General features: G+C 38.6%; 1 long non-coding RNA gene across 1 annotated transcript; it reads right to left on the bottom strand.

Moving 5' to 3' along the window:
- Window positions 1–362: 362 nt before the first annotated feature.
- Window positions 363–5,397, bottom strand: LOC106957787 (uncharacterized). The gene is made up of 3 exons (XR_001427029.1): window positions 4,858–5,397; window positions 851–947; window positions 363–465 (listed from the first exon to the last, which is right to left on the bottom strand). It is a non-coding gene; the product is annotated as an uncharacterized LOC106957787 (long non-coding RNA).
- Between the last annotated feature and the right edge of the window lie 1,714 nt (window positions 5,398–7,111).

Here is a 7,111-nt window from a genome sequence, read left to right as displayed (position 1 = left end):
TCTGGTAGAGCAGGGAAACGGCGCCTGGGGTCGGCATATAAAACTCCAGCAGACATACAAAAGCACCACCATCCGATTTTTGGAGTGTCCTGGTTATTATTTGACAACATTGACGTTGCATGCATGCTTTAAACGCTAATATGAGGGTTGGATTTGTGCATCTGATGATGAATTCTCAATTTATGAAAACTAAAACAAGGAAACGGGAACCATGTATTATTCTATTACAACTGGAAAGAAAGCAAGAGAGTAAAAATGAGGTAGTGAGACTGGAGATGGGCTCTAATAGATTTATTTTTAGAAAGTCACAGAAGCATTACCAAGCAATACGGCCACTGACTACAGGTGAAGGAAAGGCAAACAAACCGTCTCTTTTGTGTATTATCTCTTACCGGGACCTCCAAACTGGCTGCTGGCGAGAGTAGTCGGCCCATTCTTTCCATTCGAAACTGGAGGTTCAAACATCTGAAAGGAGAGCAATAAATCTGTAAAAACCACGGCAAGGCAATAAAACATTTGAATGTTCCCTCGACGTTTATGCAAACGTTGATCAGAGCGTAATCCAAACTGTCCTACGTGCTTTTGCGAACAACTGCAATAAACACAGGGCAACCCGAGTCTTTCAGCTATGATTTGTGACAAAACAATAAATAAATAAGTTGAGCCAAGACAAACAGAGCTTTATATATATAAAAAAAAAAAAAAAGCATGGCTGCTTAAACACATTTCTTCCTCATTGAGAATGAATCTCATTCATTCCCATTTCGAGGTACTCGTCACCAGGTTTGGTGCTTATTGTTAAAATGAAATGGATTACGAAGGCAACAATGAGGCTTAGCAGGGGCCTTACCGCACTAAAATCCAGCAAGTCGCTCAGCTCCTTGTCGTTTTCCACTGTAGCCATTCTCTGATGCTGTTCACTGGGCCTTTACAGTCTCAGCTACAGACTACAAGGACAAGCACAAACAACACGACGTCATTTTGCGTCAGTAACTCGATACTGATTACATTAAATGCATTGATTAAGATTACCGTTTTCTGCACTGTGTATTTTAGTGTAGAGAGCTGTGTAAACGCTGCATTCCTCCTTCAAAACATCAGCCATGCTGACAACAGCAAATGTCGTTTAATCTTTACATGGAATGTTAAAATCGAGCTTCGTTAGAAGAAAGATGAACAACGCCCGATTATTTGCTATCACTAATTCCCAAAGAGGATCGAATTCTCCCTGTGCCGCGCAGCTGGAAATGCTAAAGGTGGATCGCCAAAAAAAAAAAAAAAAGAAATCATTCAGTTCATTTAAAGCAACTGGTTTCAAACTCGGCTAAAAACAAACGTGTGAGGCCAGCCCCAAACAACAACAATGTCAGTAAAGACAGATTAATCGTTGCCATGTCTCTGCTCAGAAAATAAGAACTGACGCACAAGCAATTCCATTTATACAGCTATTTCCATATGTGAGTTGGTCTGCTACGCTAACTGACTTTTACACAAATACATTAAGGAAGAAAAAAAAACACAACTACTTAATGAATGAGAAAGCTTTTAATTGTGGTTAAAAAAAAGATACAAAAAATAAGTTCTCACAAGTCAATCCCTCTGAAGATGATTAATAAATGAGTGGATAAAGTTTGTATTGCTTCACACGGCCTTTCGTCCATCAGAATAATTTATGTATGTTAATAAGATTTGGTTTTAGTCACTAAATTTATAAATCTTTGATTTATAAATCAAAGATTTATAAATCAAATAAATCTTTGAATTATTTCAAAAAAATTAATTATTTTTTTTGTGGCAGAAAAAACATATGAATTTATTTACTTGAATGATCTTAGCTTTATGTCTGTTTAATAATAAAAAAAAAACATATATTCATATTAAACGTACAAAAGGACACTGTGCATAGTTTGTTTAAGGGCGTTTTGTTTTCATAAGAAATCATAAATATCTTATCTGATTATTTCAGGACTAAAACAATCAAATACCGGACTAATCAACTAACCAATATCTGCATCCCCGCTTTAAACTGAACTATCTTTATACCCTCACATCCGACAATTTAGTCAGAGTTCTGATCAGGTAGTGAGAAAAGTAAAAGCAGTTCTAAAAGTAGCCCACATCAAACCATGGTTCAGCCACAGGCCACGCTGCATTTGGTTTTTAGTCAGCCCCTGGACTTGGGTGCTGACTCCACATCAAAACCCAACTGTGTTTTTAGCATCTCTGTGCACTGAAGTCTACAGAGTGATAACACAGCATGCTGGAATCCTAAAGTGGCAATTTATGGCCAGCCAACATCAACACAAATGTTCCATGTGACTAAAAGAAAAAAAGACGTCTTTTAAAACTACAATTATGGATTTGGTTTGAAAAAAAGAAGAAGAGGGTTTTGATGTTCTCTTAGGTCATAACCAGTTATTAAATATGAACTTAATTGTTTTAACTAATGAAGAGTTTTGAGTTTATTGTTGCATTGGAGCTTTTGACCATTTGAGAAACATGATCGCTTTGGTTCAGTGGCTTTTCCTGAAATATATTACAAAATTTGTACATTTGTACATGTACATTATGTAAAAAAAAAAAATCAATAATGTAATGAAGTGTCCTAGTTAAGTTCTCTTTTAGATTGTTAGGCGCAACTCTTTCATTGTAAGCTGTCTAGCTAAAAGAGTGGAAGAGAAAAAGCAGAATGCTACAACAATCATCGCATTATGGTTAGAGATTTGTGACCTATTAAACTTCCTGTGCTTTCCAGACGTAACTGATGTGACTCCAAAAATACCACCTGAATAACTCATTTATTTTTATGGCCTTGCCGACGAGCTGCGTTTTAAAATAAAATAATCACAAGGGAACAGCATATAGGCTTCCTACAAACCTCCATTCTGTCCCCAAATGAATTTATTATAATGATTATTATTATTATTTATCAATCAGTTTTGTTTAACAATATCCGGGACAATTGTGAACAAATAACAAAATATTTAACTAGTGAGGTTTAGGGAGCTGCATGCTTCAGAAATCATGAAATGACATGATGCAGAAGTTTTCCTCCTCTTTTATTGCTTTTTGGCTGTTCCAAAAAATGTGTACAAAATCAAGACTTTTAAAATCTGGACAGGATTATCCCACACCGAATGGAGATTCTTTAAATTAGGAGGTGGTCAGTATTTAGTTACTGACCTCCTCTCTCCCCCCCCAAAAGAGAAATATATATCAGAGTTCAAGGCTTTGCTTGAGTGGCATCTAAATCAGGCTCAGTGTGACAACCATATATATATATATATATATATCACAGTAAGGATTGTTATTTTTGATCTATGAACTATTTTGCCACTATTGATTCGATGAGCTCTTCAATATTATTTAATTCAGTAATTGTCTAACGGGTAGCAGAGTGGTTACAGTGCCAAATACAACTATTGTAATGAAGTGGCCTATCTGATATTGAACGACTTTTTCTGGCCATTTGCAGTGATACATTTACAGCCAACAAAAAAACAACACAAAATATCTATATTTCTTGCTCTTATTATGTATGTAAATACTTGTGTCTCTTGGCATGTCATTGGGGTTACAAACCAATTTATGTTGCAAATTATAGAGAGGGATTTGGGAGGAGATAAACAAGAAGTGATGTGATGAATATTAATAAGTTGTGGAGAAAGGGTGAGATTTTATGCACTCGCCCTTTCTTCTACTTAACGTCATCATTGTATAGTAACTGCTCTGCTTTCTCTGCATTAGCATGTCTAAAATGAATAAACACTGCAGCGGTGTAACGACCAAGAGGCTGTAAATAGGGGTGCATGCGCGGAATGCGACCAAAGAACAATACGCTGACAGCACATAATCTAGCAATTTCTGTCTCTCAGCAAGCCGAGGTCAAAATGGGGGATAAGTGCTTAGCCCCTCCTAACAAATGGAAGTTGCATTACGCTTGTCTTGAGCACCCCCACCTTTTGGCCAGCGGCGTTTGGGGGAAAGTTACATGGCAGAAATAGCTGCAGAAAACAAGAGCTCCTGGCTGGCGTCAGAAAACACGGATCCAGGCTGTTCAGTGTTCACCGGAGTTTAAATGTCTTCACCTACGGGCCTGGAAATGCTGCGGGACGTTTAAAAGGATCTGAGGGGAAAAAAAAAAAAAAAAAACCTGTTGCCTGCCCTCTCACATCGAGATGAGCACAAAGACTGAGTCCACAAAAAGTTTAATGAATATTAATCGATTGTAATAAACCACTTCACTTTTTATTATTACAATTATATTTTACTGTAGCTAGTTTACAAGTGTGTGGGAATTACAAAGTACTGCATTAAGAGCTGCAAGCGACGGTTATAACGGTAGAAGGCTGGGTGGAAGAGAAGGGGAAAATACCCAAGTTATTTTCTGCTGTTATTTTTACACTATGCGCTTATTTAACAGCGATTTTGGGCACAATTGAATATTAAACGTAACTGAACGTAAAACAGGCTCGCGTTGGTCATAAACGCAACATGAGTGATATAAAAAGAAGTCAACGGCTTGCGATCAAACGCAAACCCACATATAAGTGCCGAGACCCCAGGGGAGCTAACTCACTCCGGTAATATGCTAATAACATTATAGCTTACAGAAATGAACAAAGAAGTGTTTTCCATCACACCCAGGACTGCTAAATGCTGTGTAACCACACAGTGGACCTCGGTGAGACCGAAAGAAGGGAGGAAAATCCAACACCCCGCTTTTCTTTTCCCCGGCTGTAGCCCTCCAACAACTTAATCGCTGCGCTTAAAACTTAGTTATTACCCAGAAATCAACGTAACAATACAACTCCAGCTTCGCATGAATGAGCTTGTTTTGAATACGTTCACATTTACCTGGAGTCAGCAGTGTAGCATCCAGCAGCGAGTAGTGATACGGCAATATATAAGAGAGGAAAAACAAAGTTAGGGATAGAATCCTTCTCCTGTGGTCCCGGTCCGTGGGCTTGATGAAGCGCAGGAAAGACAATATAAAACGCTCCTTTGTTGTCTCGCCTCGTTGTTTGTCTTCGCTATGAAGCCGACCTCGCGTCTTTAACGCGGACCATAACTCTTGCGGTACTCTGTTTCCTTTCACTTGGAGAAACTGCAATCATTTCTTTTCCCAAGTAGACATTTTCACAGCCTCCACATTGTCGGTTCCAATGGAATATCACTCCGCAGCGCACAACCTACGGGAGGACATGGGCGCTGAAACATCAGCGGTGTCAGGTTTCAAATAAGGAGAAGAATCCAAATCAGGCGGCTTTTGACAGTTTACGTTTATGCGCAGCGTTTAACAGACGCGCCGTAAAATGTCAAGGCTCTAAAATCGTGAGCGAGACACAAAATGGCCCAGCCACAAATTTAGGGGATCTACGTCAACTCGCGGATGAGGACAACAGAGTACGCGACCGCAAGATGGAACGATAATATCGTGAGGGAGGACCAATAGGATGCCGCGAAATTTTGATTGACGTGCAGGACGTCCAAATATATTCCAGCGTCACTCTCAAGTGCGGTGTCAATTTGCCAAAGGGTTTTGTAGCGTTCTAGTGTTCTTGCAGGCTTTGCTACGAAGTAAAAAAAAATCATAACACTTAGACAAGACACGAGGGTTGGTGCTCTGGCATGTCACTGGATAACATAATTAAAAAGTTTTATTTAAAACACCCTCTTGGTTGAATTTATTCCTAGAGTTTGTAAGTCACAAGATGACTTATAATAGCTACACTGCTTTGAAGAAGTATTTACTCCCACTTAAGTTTTTTTTTTGTTTTGTTTTGTTTTCACATTTTAGTACCTTGCAACCACACGCCTAATATGTCAAACCAGCACGAGTTGTGGCCGTGCATTTGTCTTCAGCCCCCTTTACTCTGATTTCCCTAAACAAGTTGTAGCTGTGAGATGACAAAATGTGAATAAAAAAACCTAAAGGAGGTGAATACTTTTGCTATTTTCTTTGTATCTGCTTTGTCTGTGTCCTGTTTGCAAGTCCTCAATATACCGTGTTGAATCTGTGATCTCATGTCAGCTCACAGGAAAAGTAAGCAATTTATTTATTTATTTATTTTTTTACAAATTAAAACATTTTAAAACTGCAATGTCTGGCAGGCATTGTACTCAAATTAAAAAATATAATTTACATTGAGCTTATAAGTACTGTTTATGTTTGTAGTACCTGTGACCTCATGCCATTTCTTGCATGTTCATGTCCTAACATGTCTTCTGAAAGCCAAAGCATAACTTTTGCAAAGGATCCAAAGAAATCATGCGAGAAAGGCTGGAAAATGTATAGCATCGCCCACAGTAACCTACATAAACGGCCATGCTGGTGTTGTTGTATATCAAGAAATCTATTTTTGTCATTATGAAAACAAGGTTGCAGGATGCAGACACATGTTCTAAAGAAAACCTCAACTGCTTTAGGGGGGGGGAAAAAAAACAACCTAAGTGACATCTGTGCCGGCCTTTACGAGAAAAGCCAGCCATCCACTTTGTGGTCTGCAAACATGCACACGAACATTTATGAGGCATGCACTGCACAAATGCAGCTCTGGCACACACACCTGTATGTGATTAACTGAGCAGGTCTTGTTATAATCTCACAACATGGTCAAGCTTTCATTAAACTTCTAATATACACACTGTTTTTGTTGTTTTATTTCTTTTAATTCTAAGAATTTTTTTAATTCTAAGAATTGTTCTGATTTGCCTCTGCAAATATCAAAAATATTAACATAATTATTTTTCTAAAATGCTGCACTTAGAGTCGTAGAGCAGCTTCATTGACAAAAGGATGCAAGAGTGCTGCACAGCTTGGGGGTTTTGCAACAGGGTGAAGAGCGTTCAAGTCTACTTCAGCACATCAACCTCATTATGACAAAAAGGGTTTTATGTCACAAATTCAGTGTGACGCTCCAACAGTACACCTGGGGAAAGGTGGCGCACACGTTCACATGGAAGCGATCATATCACCACGTTCCACGGAACATCAAAGATCGTTTGCTTTGTTACTTTTTTTGAAAGTAGGACAACAAGACTGAGGCATCGTAACGTCGAGGTTCTATGTCAGAGTGCAAGACAGAAATGAAGTCTATATTTAGAGTGG

This window comes from Poecilia latipinna, unplaced genomic scaffold (assembly GCF_001443285.1).
Source record: "Poecilia latipinna isolate Pla-1442-1.1 unplaced genomic scaffold, P_latipinna-1.0 Scaffold937, whole genome shotgun sequence".
Taxonomy (NCBI): Eukaryota; Metazoa; Chordata; class Actinopteri; order Cyprinodontiformes; family Poeciliidae; genus Poecilia; species Poecilia latipinna.
This window is presented reverse-complemented; position numbering and strand designations above follow the sequence as displayed.